The sequence below is a fragment of the Hordeum vulgare genome, chromosome 2H (genome assembly GCF_904849725.1).
Source record: "Hordeum vulgare subsp. vulgare chromosome 2H, MorexV3_pseudomolecules_assembly, whole genome shotgun sequence".
Classification (NCBI taxonomy): Eukaryota; Viridiplantae; Streptophyta; class Magnoliopsida; order Poales; family Poaceae; genus Hordeum; species Hordeum vulgare.
In genome coordinates, this window is record NC_058519.1 from 139,741,000 (window position 1) to 139,757,331 (window position 16,332).

The window sequence follows — 16,332 nt, forward strand, 5'->3', positions numbered from 1 at the left end:
TTGCGCGGCACTAAAGAGGCTAGCAATGGTGGGAGGTGAAAGTGCATCTATACCATCGTCTCACATTAGTCATGAAGAACTCACATACTTATTGCGAAAGTTTTTATTAGTAATCGAAACAAAGTGCTAAACGCATACTCCGAGGGGAAGGGTTGGTAGGTGTAAACCATCACGCGATCCCGACCTCAACATAAAGGATGACAATCAATAGATCAATTATGCTCCGACTTCCTAACATAGCGGTTCACCATACGTGCATGCTACGGGAATCACTAACTTCAACACAAGTATTTCTAGATTCACAACACCCTACTAACATAACTCTCAATATTACCGAATCCACGTCTCAAAACTAATTGAGAGGAAGCAAAACTTCTCTTACTACCCAATGCACATGAAGATGGAGGTTTCTGCATCCTCTTTGGGTACCTAGCACATTTGGGACTACTTTCATAGCATAAGCCAACTACCAAGTCACGCACCGCCGTGCTCTAAAGATATAAGTGAAGCACAAGAGCAAAAGTATCTAGCTCAAAAGATATAAGTGAAGCACTATGAGCATTCTAGCAAAATCACGATGAGTGCATGTCTCTCTCTCTCAAAAAGGTTTGCAGCAAGGATGATTGTGACACAACAAAAAGAAAAGACTCCTAAGATACAAGACGCTCGAAGCAAAACACATATCATGTGGTGAATAAAAATATAGCTCCAAGTAATGTTACCGATGGATTGAAGACGAAAGAGGGAATGCCTTCCCGGGGCATCCCCAAGCTTAGGCTTTTTGGTGTCCTTGAATTTGTCTTGGGATGCCTTGGGCATCCCCAAGCTTGAGCTCTTTCCACTCCTTATCTCTTTGTCCATGAGAACATCACCCAAAACTTGAAAACTTCACAACACAAAACTTAAACAGAAACTTGTGATAACATTAGTACAAGAAAACAAACTAGCACTTCTTTTGGTACTGTAGCAAACTTGAATTCCATCTATATTGATGATGGTCTACTGTATTCTCACTTTTCCATGGCTAATACCCCCCGATACTAACCATAGTTTCATCAAAACAAGCAACCAACTCAACAAAAACAGAATCTGTCAAAAACAGACCAGTCTGTAGCAATCTGTAAACTTCGTATACTTCTGTTACCTCAAAAAATCTGAAAACTTGTGACGGCCTAGGCAAAAAGCATATCAATCAGCATCAAAAAGAATCAACTCAAAATCTCTTCCTGAATAAAAATGACAAATCATCTCGTGAGCGAAAAGTTTCTGTCTTTTTCCAACAAGATCAAACAACCATTACCAAGACTAGTCATAAAGGCTTTGCTTGGCTCAAACACAAAAAGAAACAAAAAACACTATCACAACAGAATTATGAAAGTGTGGACGCAACAAAACAGAAAGAAAATATAAATTCATTGGGTTGCCTCCCAACAAGCGCTATTGTTTAACGCCCTTAGCTAGGCATAGAAGCGATAGAATCACGTATCGTCGTCTTTGGTGCTCAAACCATAAGTGGCCCTCATCATGGATTCATAAGGCAATCTTATTTTCTTTATAGGAAAGTGTTACATGCCCTTCCTTAAAGGAAATTGAAATCTAATATTCCCTTCCTTCATATCGATGATAGCACCGATAGTCCTTAGGAAAGGTCTACCAAGAATAATAGGGCATGTAGGATTGCAATCAATGTCAAGCACAATGAAATCCACGGGTACATAGTTCCTATCTGCAAAAATAAAAACATCATTGATCCTTCCCATGGGTTTCTTGATAGTAGAATCAGCAATATGCAAATTAAGAGAACACTCTTCAATCTCATTAAAACCCAGAACATGACGTAAAGACTTTGGAATCGCAGAAACACTAGCACCCAAATCACACAAGGCATTGCACTCATAGTTTTTTATTTTGATTTTGATGGTAGGTTCCCACTCATCATGAAGCTTTCTAGGGATAGAGACTTCCAATTCAAGTTTCTCTTCAAGAGATTTTATCATAGCTTCAACGATATGATCGGCAAAGGCTTTGTTTTGGCTATAAGAGTGTGAAGAGTTTAACATGGATTCCATCAAAGAAATGCATTCAATCAAGGAGGAACTATCATCATTAAAATCTTTGAAATCCACGGTAGTAATTTCATTACTACTCAATGTTTTAACGTCTTCTACTCCACTTTTAATGCTTTTAGCATCAAGATAGATGGACTCCGAATCTTTGGGACACTTTTCAACCAAAGTGGATGCATATCCAGCCCCATAATCATTAGGTTTGACACAAGAAAACAAAGATTCAATGGGAGTCACACCAAGCACTTTAAGATCTTCGTGATTCTTATCACGAGAACACGCCTTTTTAAGCCATTCATATCTAGCACGAATTTGGGCGGTTCTTTCTTGGGTCGCAATCATGGAAACACGCATAGCTTTCAAAGTTTCATCCATGTTGATTTTGGGAGGAGCACATCTAACTTTCAAAGCATCAACATCACAAGAAAAACTATCCACGCTCTTAGCCAAATCGTCGATTTTGAGTAGTTTTTCCTCTATGGACGCATTGAAAATCTTTTGAGAGTTGATGAACTCTTTGATATTGCTCTCTAGATCAGAGGGTAATCTATTGTAATTTCCATGAGTATTGTTGTAGGAGTTGCCAAAGTTATTAGAGGAGTTACTAGGAAAAGGCCTAGGAACATAGTTTCCTCTAAATGCATTGTTGTTGCCAAAGTTATTCCTACCAACAAAATTAACGTCCAAGCTAGCGTTGCTACTCTCAATCAAAGAAGACAAGGGCATATCATTAGGATCCAAAGGAGCACTTCTACTAGCAACCAAATTCATTAACTCATCCATCTTAGCACTCAACGAGTTAATTTCTTCTATAGCGTGTACCTTCTTACTAGTAGGTGACCTTTCAGTGTGCCACTTGTTGGAATTATGCCCTAGAGGCAATAATAAATATAGTTATTATTATAATTCCTGTATCAAGATAATCGTTTATTATCCATGCTATAATTGTATTGAATGAAGACTCATTTACATGTGTGGATACATAGACAAAAGACTGTCCCTAGCAAGCCTCTAGTTGGCTAGCCAGTTGATCAAAGATAGTCAGTGTCTTCTGATTATGAACAAGGTGTTGTTGCTTGATAACTGGATCACGTCATTAGGAGAATCACGTGATGGACTAGACCCAAACTAATAGACGTAGCATGTTGATCGTGTCATTTTGTTGCTACTGTTTTCTGCGTGTCAAGTATTTGTTCCTATGACCATGAGATCATATAACTCACTAACACCGGAGGAATACTTTGTGTGTATCAAACGTCGCAACGTAACTGGGTGACTATAAAGATGCTCTACAGGTATCTCCGAAGGTGTTCGTTGAGTTAGTATGGATCGAGACTGGGATTTGTCACTCCGTGTGACGGAGAGGTATCTCGGGGCCCACTCGGTAATACAACATCACACACAAGCCTTGCAAGCAATGTGACATAGTGTAAGTTGTGGGGTCTTGTATTACGGAACGAGTAAAGAGACTTGCCGGTAAACGAGATTGAAATAGGTATACGGATACTGACGATCGAATCTCGGGCAAGTAACATACCGAAGGACAAAGGGAATGACATACGGGATTACATGAATCCTTGGCACTGAGGTTCAAACGATAAGATCTTCGTAGAATATGTAGGATCCAATATGGGCATCCAGGTCCCGCTATTGGATATTGACCGAGGAGTCTCTCGGGTCATGTCTACATAGTTCTCGAACCCGCAGGGTCTGCACACTTAAGGTTCGACGTTGTTTTATGCGTATTTGAGTTATATGGTTGGTTACCGAATGTTGTTCGGAGTCCCGGATGAGATCACGGACATCACGAGGGTTTCCGGAATGGTCCGGAAACGAAGATTGATATATAGGATGACCTCATTTGATTACCGGAAGGTTTTCGGAGTTACCGGGAATGTACCGGGAATGACGAATGGGTTCCAAGAGTTCACCGGGGGGCAACCCACCCCGGGGAAGCCCATAGGCCTTGGGGGTGGCACACCAGCCCTTAGTGGGCTGGTGGGACAGCCCAAGAAGGCCCTATGCGCCATAGGAAGAAAATCAAAGAGAAAAGAAAAAAAAGGAGGAGGTGGGAAAGGGAAGAAGGACTCCACCTTCCAAACCAAGTTGGATTCGGTTTTGAAGGGGAGACCTTCCCCCCTTGGCTCGGCCGAAACCCTTAGGGGTCCTTGGACCCCAAGGCAAGGCTCCCCCTCTTCCCCCTATATATACGGAGGTTTTAGGGCTGATTTGAGACGACTTTGCCACGGCAGCCCGACCACATATCTCCACGGTTTTTCCTCTAGATCACGTTTCTGTGGAGCTCGGGCGGAGCCCTGCTGAGACGAGATCATCACCAACCTCCGGAGCGCCGTCACGCTGCCGGAGAACTCTTCTACCTCTCTGTCTCTCTTGCTGGATCAAGAAGGCCGAGATCATCGTCGAGTTGTACGTGTGCTGAACGCGGAGGTGCCGTCCGTTCGGCACTAGATCATGGGACTGATCGCGGGACGGTTCGCGGGGCGGATCGAGGGACGTGAGGACGTTCCACTACATCAACCGTGTTCACTAACGCTTCTGCTGTACGGTCTACAAGGGTACGTAGATCACTCATCCCCTCTCGTAGATGGACATCACCATGATAGGTCTTCGTGCGCATAGGAAAAATTTTGTTTCCCATGCGACGTTCCCCAACACCACTGAGAGTAGTTTGTCATGATGTTGTCTAAGAGCTTTGTGGATTCTCCTAACGTGATTTCCATGAACGTTCCACCTGAGGCGGAGTCCAAGATATTTCTAGAAGCAAAATTCAAGACAGCGTAAAAGATTTGAATAATCATCCAAAGACTCAAGCCATGAGCGGGACAATTTCTAATCATTAATTTCATTCTCTCCCAATATTGTGCAACATGTTCATGATCATGTTGCTTGAAATTCATGATATCATTACAGAGAGAGATGATCTTAGCCGGCGAAAAATACTTGGATATATAAGCATCTTTGCACTTATCTCAAGAATCGATACTATTTTTAGGCAAAGAAGAAAACCAAGTTTTTGCGCGATCTCGCAACGAGAAAGGAAAAGCTTCAATTTAATCACGTCATTATCCATATCTTTTTTCTTTTGCATATCGCAAAGCTCAGTGAAGGTATTGAGATGGGATGCGGCATCTTCACTAGGAAGGCCAGAGAATTGCTCTTTCATAACAAGATTCAGCAAAGCGGCATTGATTTCGTATGACTCCGCACTAGTGGCAATCGGAGTACTAATAAAATCATTATTATTAGTATTCAAGAAGTCACAAAGTTTGGTGTTTTCGTTCATGGTGACTTCAGCAAGCAAGCAAGCACAGAAGCAAACAAAAAAGCACGCGAGAAAAAGGGCGAACGAAAGGGCGAACGAAAAAAGGCAAATTGGTGAAGTGGGGGAGAGGAAAACGAGAGGCAACTGGCAAACAAAGTAAATGCAAGAGATGAGTTTGCGACACCTACTTGGATGAGTTCTTGACTTGATCTTCCTCCCCGGCAACGGCGCCAGAAATTCCTCTGTTATCCCACAGACAACAGCGCCAGAAGTTGACACGTTGACAGAGGCTGGGCTTGCGTTGGTTCTTCCCTTGAAGAGGAAAGGGTGATGCAGCATAGGAGCAGCAAGTATTTCCCTCAGTTTGAGAACCAAGGTATCGATCCAAAAGGAGGGTCTCGTCAAGTCCAGAGTACCTGCGCAAACACAAACAAGCTTGCACCCAACGCTTCGAAGGGGTTGTCAATCCCTTCAAGATTGTTTGCAAAGTGAGATCTGAGGGCGGAAAGTGCAACGAAGTAAAAAGTGTAAGGCTGAAAATATGGTGTGGAGTAGACCCTCGGGGCCATAGTTTTCACTAGAGGCTTCTCTCAAAATAGCAAGTATTACGGTGGGTGAACAAATTACTGTCGAGCAATTGATAGAACGGCGCAAAGTCATGACAATATCTAAGGCAATGATCATGCATATAGGCATCATGTCCGAGACATGTAGACCAATACTTTCTGCATCTACTACTATTACTCCACACATCGACCACTTTCCAGCATGCATCTAGTGTATTGAGTTCATGACGAACAGAGTAACGCTTTAAGCAAAATGAAATGATGTAGAGGGATAATCTCAAACCAATGATGAAAACCCCATCTTTTTACCCTTGATGGCAACAACACGATGCGTGCCTCGCTACCTCTTCTGTCACTGGGTGAGGTCACCGCATGGTATGAACCCAAAACCAAGCACTTCTCCCATTGCAAGAATCATAGATCTAGCTAGCCAGACAAAACCCACAACTCGAAGAGAATTACAAGGATATGAAATCATGCATAAGAGAGATGAGAAGAAACTCAAATAAGATTCATAGATGATCTGATCATAAATCCACAATTCATCGGATCTCGACAAACATGGGAAAAACAGGAACTAGCACTTGGCACAGAGTTAATAAGTTAGTCCCAAAAAAATATAAAAGGCATACAAAACTTCCAAAGTTTGACAAGATAATAGCATGAAACCATCAAAAATTATAGATACGTTGGAGACGTATCACCTCTCTTCAAGGTCTTGGTGCAGTTCTGATGCAAGAGAAGAAAGTGGTTGCTTATACCTCGAGGCAGTTGAAGCCAAGTGAGAAGAATTATCCTGTGCATGACCTTGAGCTCGCGGCAGTGGTACATGCTCTGATGACTTGGAGACACCTCTTGTTGGAACGAAAGGTTGAAGTGTTCACCGATCACAAGAGTCTCAAGTACATCTTCACCTAGCCTAACCTGAATCTTTGGCAAACTAGTTGGGTGGAAATGCTCCAAGATTTTAATCTGAGCGTTGAGTTCACTCCAGGCAAAGCTAATGTCGTGGCAGATGCTTTGAGCAGGAAGGCTTACTGCAACAGTCTCATTCTGAAGCCTCTCCAGCCCGACCTTTGTGAATCTTTCAGAAATCTCAACCTTCAGTTAGTACCTCAGGGATTTCTTGCAAATCTTCAGATCTCTCCTACCTTGGAAGATCAGGTCCGAGCAGCACAGCTTCTTGATGCAATGGTGAAGAAAGTTAAGATTGGCTTGGCAAAGGGAGTTCCCAAATATAAGTGCTTTAGTGTTGATGCCAGAGACACATTGTTCTTTGAGGATCGTCTTGTCGTTCCGAAAGGTGATCTCAGAAAGGTCATCATGGAAGAAGCTCATAACTCTCTGCTCTCAATACATCCAGGAAGCTCCAAGATGTATCAGGACTTGAAACAGACCTCCTGGTGGACTCGCATGAAGCGTGAGATTGCTCAGTTAGTAAATGAATGTCATGTATGTCGAAGGGTGAAAGCAGAGCATCAGCGTCCAGCAGGTCTTTTGCATCCATTGCCCATTCCCTAGTGGAAGTTCGACCATATTGAGATGGATTTCGTCACCGGGTTTCCGAAGTCCAAGAAGGGTAACGATGACATCTTCGTCGTCATCGACAAGTTGAGTAAAGTGGCTCATTTTCTTCCAGTCAAGGAATCCATTTCGGCAGCTCTGCTTGCAGAGTTGTACACTTCCAGGATAGTATCTTTGCACGGCGTGCCTATGTTGATTTCTTCGGATCGCGGAAGTATCTTCACTTCCAAGTTCTGTGACTCTTTTCAGTCTGCCATGGGTACGAAGATACGATTCAGCACAGCTTTTCATCCCCAGACTAGTGGGCAAGTGGAGAGAGTCAATCAGGTCCTTGAGAATATGATGAGAGCCTATGTTATCTCTTTTGGCATGAAGTGGGAAGATTGCCTGCCTTTCGCTGAGTTCTCGTATAACAACAGTTATCAAGCTAGTTCATTCAAGGCTCCATTTGAGATTCTCTATGGCAGGAAGTGTCGTACCCCGCTTAACTGGTCCGAGACTGGCGAGCGTCAGATTCTTGGGAATGACTTGATAGAAGAATTTGAAGAGATGTGTCAGGTCATTCAGGATAATCTCAGAGCAGCGCAGTCCCGTCAGAAGAGCTATTATGATAGCAAGCATCGTGACATGTCTTATGAGCTCGATGACTTCGTCTATCTCAAAGTGTCTCCTATGAAGGGCACACAGCGTTTTGGCAGCAAAGGCAAGATTGCGCCTCGTTTCGTTGGTCCTTTCAGAGTTGTTGGCAAGAGAGGCGACCTTGCGTATCAGCTCGAGCTCCCTTCAACTTTGCAAATGTGCATCACGTGTTCCATGTCTCTCAGCTCCGGAGATGCTTCAAGACTCCCGAGTGCACAGTTCATCTTCAAGACATCGACCTTCAACCCGACCTATCCTATTGTGAGCATCCAGTTGTGGTTCCCGAGGCGACTGAGCGCAAGACCCGCAACAAGTCTATCAAATTTCTCAAGGTGCAGTGGTCACATCATTCCGATAAAGAGACCACTTGGGAACGCGAGGATCACCTCTGTTCTGAATTCCCAGAGTTCTTTCAGTCCTAGATCTCGGGGCGAGATCTTTTGTAGTGTGGGAGAGTTTGTAATGCCCCATAGTGTAACTTGCCATATTTGGAACCTTCTTGTATGGGGGTCCATCTTGTCAGTGCCTTGTGAGATATGCATGTGTTATTTCATGTGATGCTTACCATGTATTGTTTCCCTTGCATTCATGAATCCATATCATTCGGTGCTTTCATTGTGTTGTTGTTTTGTGAATCCATGGATGTGGTATGTGATGATGTGTGATGATATGTGATGATATGTGAAGTGATGTGGAGTGGTGCATTTGAAAGTAGGGAGCAACTATGTTAGTTTGCAACTAGGTTTTAAAAAAACCTCTCTATTTCTCTAGGGCTCAAGTTTTACTTGCCCTATCCCTGATTCAAAAATGTTTATAATTTGGAGTGTTTCGTGGTGGATGTGGTGCCAGGTTTAAAGTGTTTTGAATCTTTGTTTAAGTGGGGTAAATATTCACAAAACAGGTTATTTAATTCTGTTTTGTAAATATTTAAGAGCTCCAAAAAATCGCTTTTCATTTTATTTAAATATCATAATTCCTTATGACCAGGGGCATTTTTATTTTTAATTTTGGTGCCATAGGTTTTCCCTGGGAGCTTATTTATTTGCTGGTGTTCGTTTTTAAATAGAAAACCCCAGGGGGTTTTCTTCCTTACCTAGCGCCTTCGAGCGGGCTTCCTCCTCCTCGCTAGCCCAATAGCTCCTCGCTAGTGCAGCCCACTCCCTTCCTCTCCTGTAGACGGCGTCTCCCTCCTCCCTCCTTCCATCAGTTTCGTCAGAGAGAGATAGCGAGGCAGAGAGGTCGACGCCGTTGCTCACAGACGTCGAGGCGGCCTCCCTCGCCCTCTATATAACCCTTGGCGCCTGTGTAGTGGCCTAGGGTTCCCTCGCAGCGCCGCCACCTCCTTCCTCTTCGTCCTCCCTCTCCCCAGTTCGTCAGTAGTCGGGCCGAGCTCCTCCTCCTCCATGGCTGATCCATGAGGAGCTCGTCGCCGTCGTTGCCGTGCGTTTCCATCCTCTCCAAGCAGCCCAAGAGCACGCGGAACCTCAAGGGAGCCCGTTCCCGCAACTAGCCGTCGCCGATCTGCCCTGCTTCCCCTTCCTCGACGACGCCCTTCTTCCGCTCCGACGAATGCCCCTGCTTCCCCTTCTTCTACGACGTCCTTGATACGTCCATTTTGCATCATGTTTTCATGTTGATATTTATCGCTTCTTTGGCTGTTATTTCACTTCACGGTACAATTCTTATGCCTTTTCTCTCTTATTTTGCAAGCTTTACATGAAGAGGGGGAATGCCGACAACTGGAATTCTGGCCTGAAAGAGGAGCAAAGTTGAGACACCTATTCTGCGCAACTCCAAACGCCGTAAAAATCAACAAGGATTTTTTTCCCGATTTATCAAAAATACTGGGTCGAAGAAGTGCCAGAGGGGCACCAGGGGGTGCCCACAAGCCTGCACGGTGCGGCCACCCCCCCCCCCCAGGTCGCGCCATGAGGGCTTGTGGGCAGCCCACTCGCCCCCCCCCCCCCCCTTTTGCTATATGAAGGGTTTCTTCCAGGAAAAAATGAGGGAGGAGCTTTTTGGTGGTTTCGCAGCCGCCACGAGGCGGAACTTGAGGAGAACCAATCTAGAGCTCCGGTAGGATGATCCTACCGGGGAAACTTCCCTCCCGTAGGGGGAAATCGTCGCCATCGTCATCACCAACACTCCTCTCATCGGAGAGGACTCGTCAACATCAACATCTTCATCAGCACCATCTCATCTCCAAACCCTAGTTCATCTCCTGTAACCAATCTCCGTCTCCCGACTCCGATTGGTACTTGTAAGGTTGCTAGTAGTGTTGATTACTCTTTGTAGTTGATGCTAGTTGGATTGTTTGGTGGAAGAGTTTATGTTCAGATCCTTCATGCTACTCATTACCTCTCTGGTCATGAATATGATTATGCTTTGTGAGTAGTTACTTTCTTGCCTGAGGACATGGGATAAGTCATGCTAATAGTAGTCATGTGAATTTGGTATTCGTTCGGTAATTTGATATGTTGTATGTTGGTTTTCCTCTAGTGGTATTATGTGAACGTCAACTACATAACACTTCACCATTATTTGGGCCTAGAGGAAGGCATTGGGAAGTAGTAAGTAGATGATGGGTTGCTAGAGTGACAGAAGCTTAAACCCTAGTTTATGCGTTACTTCGTAAGGGGCTGATTTGGATCCACTAGTTTAATGCTATGGTTAGACTTTGTCTTAATTCTTCTTTCGTAGTTGTGGATGCTTGCAAGAGGGGTTAATCATAAGTGGGATGCTTGTCCAAGTAAGGGCAGTACCCAAGCGCCGGTCCACCCACATATCAAACTATCAAAGTAACGAACGCGAATCATATGAACATGATGAAACTAGCATGACAGAAATTCCCGTGTGTCCTGGAGTGTGTTTCCTCCTATAAGACTTTTTCCAGGCTTATCCCTTGCTACAAAAGGGATTGGGCCACTTTGCTGCACCGTTGCTACTTTTGTTACTTGTTGCTTGCTACGAATCATCTCACCACACAATCACTTGTTACCGACAATTTCAGTGCCTGCAGATTTTACCTTGCTGAAAACCACTTGTCAGATCCTTCTGCTCCTCGTTGGGTTCGACACTCTTACTGATCAAAAGGACTACGATTGATCCCCTATACTTGTGGGTCATCAAGACTCTTTTCTGGCGCCGTTGCCAGGGAGTGAAGCGCCTTTGGTAAGTGGAACTTGGTAAGGAAACATTCATATAGTGTGCTGAAATTTATTGTCACTTGTCACTATGGATACTAATCCTTTGAGGGGCTTGTTTGGGGTATCTTCACCTCAAACGGAAGCACAAATAGTTTCTCCTCAACCTGCTGCACCTACTGAAAATATTTGCTTTGAATATCCTTCGGGTATGCTTGAGAAACTGCTGGCTAATCCTTTTACAGGAGATGGAACTTCACATCCAGACTTGCATCTGATCTATGTAGATGAAGTTTGTGGTTTATTAAAGCTTGCAGGTGTGCCCAAGGATGAGGTCAAGAAGAAGGTCTTTCCTTTATCTTTGAAGGATAAGGCATTGACATGGTATAGGCTATGTGATGGTACTGGATCATGGGACTACAATCGGTTGAAATTGGAATTTCATCAGAAGTTTTATCCTATGCATTTAGTACATCGTGATCGGAATTATATTTATAATTCTTGGCCTCGTGACAGAGAAATCATCGCTCAAGCTTGGGGGAGGCTTAAATCAATGTTATATTCATGCCCCAATCATGAGCTCTCGAGAGAAATTATCATTCAGAACTTCTATGCTTGGCTTTCTCATGATGATCGCACCATGCTTGACACTTCTTCTACCGGTTCTTTTATGAAGAGAGATATTGACTTCAAATGGAATTTATTGGAGAGAATTAAACACAACTCTGAAGGTTGGGAGTTTGAAGAAGGTAAGGAGTCAGGTATGAATTTCACGTTTGATTGCGTTAAATCCTTTGTTGAGACAAATACATTTAGTGATTTTAGCGCTAAGTATGGACTTGACTATGAGATAGTAGCTTCATTGTGTGAATCTTTTGCTGCTCATATTGATCTCCCCAAAGAGAAGTGGTTTAAATATCATCCTCCTTTAGAAGTCAATGTAGTTAAACCCACTCCAGTTGAAGAGAAAGTCATTGCCTATAATGATCCTATTGTTCCCAGTGCTTACATTGAAAAACCACCTTTCCCTGTTAGGATAAAGGATCATTCTAAAGCTTCAACTGTGATACGTAGAGGCTATATTAGAACACATACACCCCCTGAGCAAATTAGAGTTGAACCTATCATTGCTATTATCAAAGATCTTCTGTCTGAAGAAGTTGAGGGACATAATATTCACTTCTGTGAAGATGCTACTAGAATTGCTAAACCTCACGTTAGACACAAACATAGGCCTGTTGTTGGCATGCCTGTGGTTTCTGTTAAGATATGAGATCATTGTTATCATGGTTTATGTGACGTGGGTGCTAGAGTTAGTGCAATACCTCAATCCTTATACGATGAAATCAAAGATGAGATTGCACCTATTGAGATAGAGCCTATTGATGTCACTATTCAGCTTGCCAATAGAGATACTATCTGTCGTGTGGGAATTGTTAGGGATGCTGAAGTCTTGTGTGGTAAAACGAAGTATCCTACTGATTTCCTCGTTCTTGCTAACGCACAAGATAGCTTTTGTCCCATCATATTTGGTAGACCTTTTCTCAATACTGTCAATGCTCATATTTGTTGTGAGAAGCAAACTGTCACTGTTGGCTTTGAAGGTGTGTCACATGAGTTCAATTTCTCTAAGTTTGGTAGATAACCTCATGAAAAGGAGTTGCCTAGTAGGGATGAAACTATTGCCTTAGCCTCTATTGTCGTGCCTCCTACTGATCCCTTAGAGCAATACTTGCTTGAGCATGAAAATGATATGCATATGGATGAAAGGGATGAGATAGATAGAGTTGTCTTAGAACAATATCCTATCCTTAAGAATAACTTGCGTGTTAAACTGCTTGGGGATTCACCCCCACCAAAGGGTAATCCTGTGTTCGAGCTTAAACAGTTGCCTGATACTCTTAAGTATGCCTATCTTGATGAAAAAGAGATATATCCTGTTATTATTAGTGCTAGCCTCTCAGAGCATGAAGAAAAGAAGTTACTAAAAACTCTGAGGAAGCACCATGCTGCTATTGGATATACTCTTGATGATCTTAAGGGCATTAGTCCTACCCTATTCCAGCACAAGATTAAAACTGGTCCTGATTTCAAACCAGTTGCTGATCATCAAAGGAGATTAAATCCTAAGATGAAAGAAGTAGTAAGAAAAGAAATACTAAAGCTCCTGGAAGCAGGTATCATCTATCTTGTTGCTCATAGTGATTGGGTGAGTCCGGTGCATTGCGTCCCTAAGAAGGGAGGCATTACCGTTGTCCCCAATGATAAGGATGAATTGATCCCACAGAGGATTATTACTGGCTATAGGATGGTGATCGATTTTAGGAAACTGAATAAAGCCACTAGGAAAGATCATTACCCTTTGCCTTTTATCGACCAAATGCTAGAAAGGTTGTCTAAACACACACACTTCTGCTTTCTAGACGGTTATTATGGTTTCTCCCAAATACCAGTTGCACAATCTGATCAGGAGAAAACCACTTTCACCTGCCTTTCGGTACCTTTCCCTATAGACGTATGCCTTTTGGCTTATGTAATGCACCTGCCACCTTTCAAAGATGTATGATGGCTATATTCTCTGACTTTTGTGAAAAGATTGTCGAGGTTTTCATGGATGACTTCTCCGTTTACGGGTCTTCCTTTGATGATTGCCTCAGCAACCTTGATCGAGCCTTACAGAGATGTAAAGACACCAATCTTGTCTTGAATTGGGAGAAGTGCCACTTTATGGTTAATGAAGGCATCGTCTTAGGACATAAAATTTCTAAAAGAGGTATTGAAGTCGATAAGGCTAAGGTTGATGCAATCGGGAGAATGCCATATCCCACAGATATCAAAGGTATAAGAAGTTTCCTTGGTCATGTTGGTTTCTATAGAAGGTTCGTCAAAGACTTCTCTAAGATTTCTAGGCCTCTTACTAATCTCTTACAAAAGGATATTCCTTCTGTTTTTGACGATGATTGTGAGGAAGCCTTCTAAATACTTAAGAGGGCTTTGATAACTGCACCTATTGTTCAACCACCTGATTGGAACTTACCTTTTGAGATCATGTGTGATGCTAGTGATTATGTTGTTGGTGCTGTTCTAGGGCAAAGAGTCGATAAGAAGTTGAATGTTATTCACTATGCTAGTAAAACTCTAGACAGTGCCCAAAGAAACTATGCTACTACGGAAAAGGAGTTTTTAGCAGTCGGGTTTGCATGTGAAAAGTTCACGTCTTACATAGTTGATTCCAAAGTCACTATTCACACTGATCATGCTTCTATTAACTACCTGATGGAGAAGAAGGACGCTAAACCTAGACTTATCAGATGGGTTCTCTTGCTACAAGAATTTGATTTGCACGTTGTCGACAAAAAGGGTGTTGATAACCCAGTAGCAGATAACTTGTCTAGGTTGGAGAACGTTCTTGATGACCCACAACCTATTGATGATAGCTTTCCTGGTGAGCAATTGAATGTCATCAATGCTTCACGTAGTGCACCGTGGTATGCTGATTATGCAAACTATATCGTTGCCAAATACATACCACCTAGTTTCATGTATCAGCAAAAGAAGAAATTCTTCTTTGACTTGAGACATTACTTTTGGGATGATCCTCACCTTTATAAGGAAGGAGTAGATGGTGTTATTAGACGTTGTGTACCTGAACATGAACAGGGATAGATCCTACAGAAGTGTCACTCTGAGGCCTACGGAGGACACCATGCGGGAGATAGAACTGCAAACAAGGTATTGCAATCAGGTTTCTATTGGCCCACTCTCTTCAAGGATGCCCGTAAGTTTGTCTTGTCTTGTGACGAATGTCAAAGAATAGGTAATATTAGCAAACGTCAGGAAATGCCTATGAACTATTCACTTGTCATTGAACCATTTGATGTTTGGGGATTTGATTATATGGGACCTTTTTCCAAAATCCAATGGGTATACTCACATCTTAGTTGTTGTTGATTACGTCACTAAGTGGGTAGAAGCTATCCCCACTAGTAGTACTGATCACAACACCTCTATCAAGATGTTGAAAGAAGTTATCTTCCCTAGATTTGGAGTCCCTAAATATCTAATGACCGACGGTGGTTCACACTTCATTCATGGTGCTTTCTGTAAAACGCTTGGTAAGTACGATGTCAATCATACAATTGCGTCTCCCTATCACCCTCAGTCCAGTGGTCAAGTAGAGCTAAGTAATAGAGAGATTAAACTGATTCTGCAAAAGACTGTCAACAGGTCTAGAAAGAATTGGTCTAAGAAGCTCGATGATGCACTGTGGGCTTATAGAACTGCCTATAAGAATCCCATGGGCATGTATCCGTACAAAATGGTGTATGGGAAAGCATGTCACTTACCTCTTGAGTAGAGCATAAAGCTTATTGGCAATCAAAGAGATCAATTTTGGTTTCAAACTTTCCGATGAGAAGAGGTTATTTGACATTAGCTCGCTTGATGAATTGAGAACTCGCATATGAGAATGCCAAGCTATTCATAGAGAAGGTTAAGAGGTGTCATGATAAGAGGATACAAAAGCGTGAGTTCAATGTAGGTGATCACGTATTTCTATATAACTCTCGTTTAAGATTCTTTGCACGCAAGCTTCTCTCTAAATGGGAAGGTCCCTATGTTGTTGAGGAAGTATATCGTTCTGGTGCTATCAAGATCAACAACACGGAAGGTAATTGTCCGAGAGTGGTAAATGGGCAGAGAATCAAGCATTATATCTCAGGTACTCCCATAAATGTTGAAAGCAATATTATCAATACCATAACTCCGGAAGAATACCTAAGGGATATTTATCAGCCTGTTTCAGACTCCGAAAACAAAGAGGTATGTGATTCGGTAAGAAAACAGAGTCCAAACTTTTCCAGTAGGAAATTTTCTCCATTTTGGAATATTTGAAAAAATACAAAAATTGGAAGTAGTCCGGAAAGTGCGCGAGGAGGCGACAAGCCTACACGGCACGGGCCCACCCCCTGGTCGCGCCGTGAGGGCTTGTGGCCACCTCGTGCGCCTCCCGGACTCCGTTTTCGTGCGGGGTACTCCTTCTGGTCTGGAAAAAATCATTATATATACTTCCATTTGGTCTGACCCCTGCATCACGCAGATTTCCTGTGTTT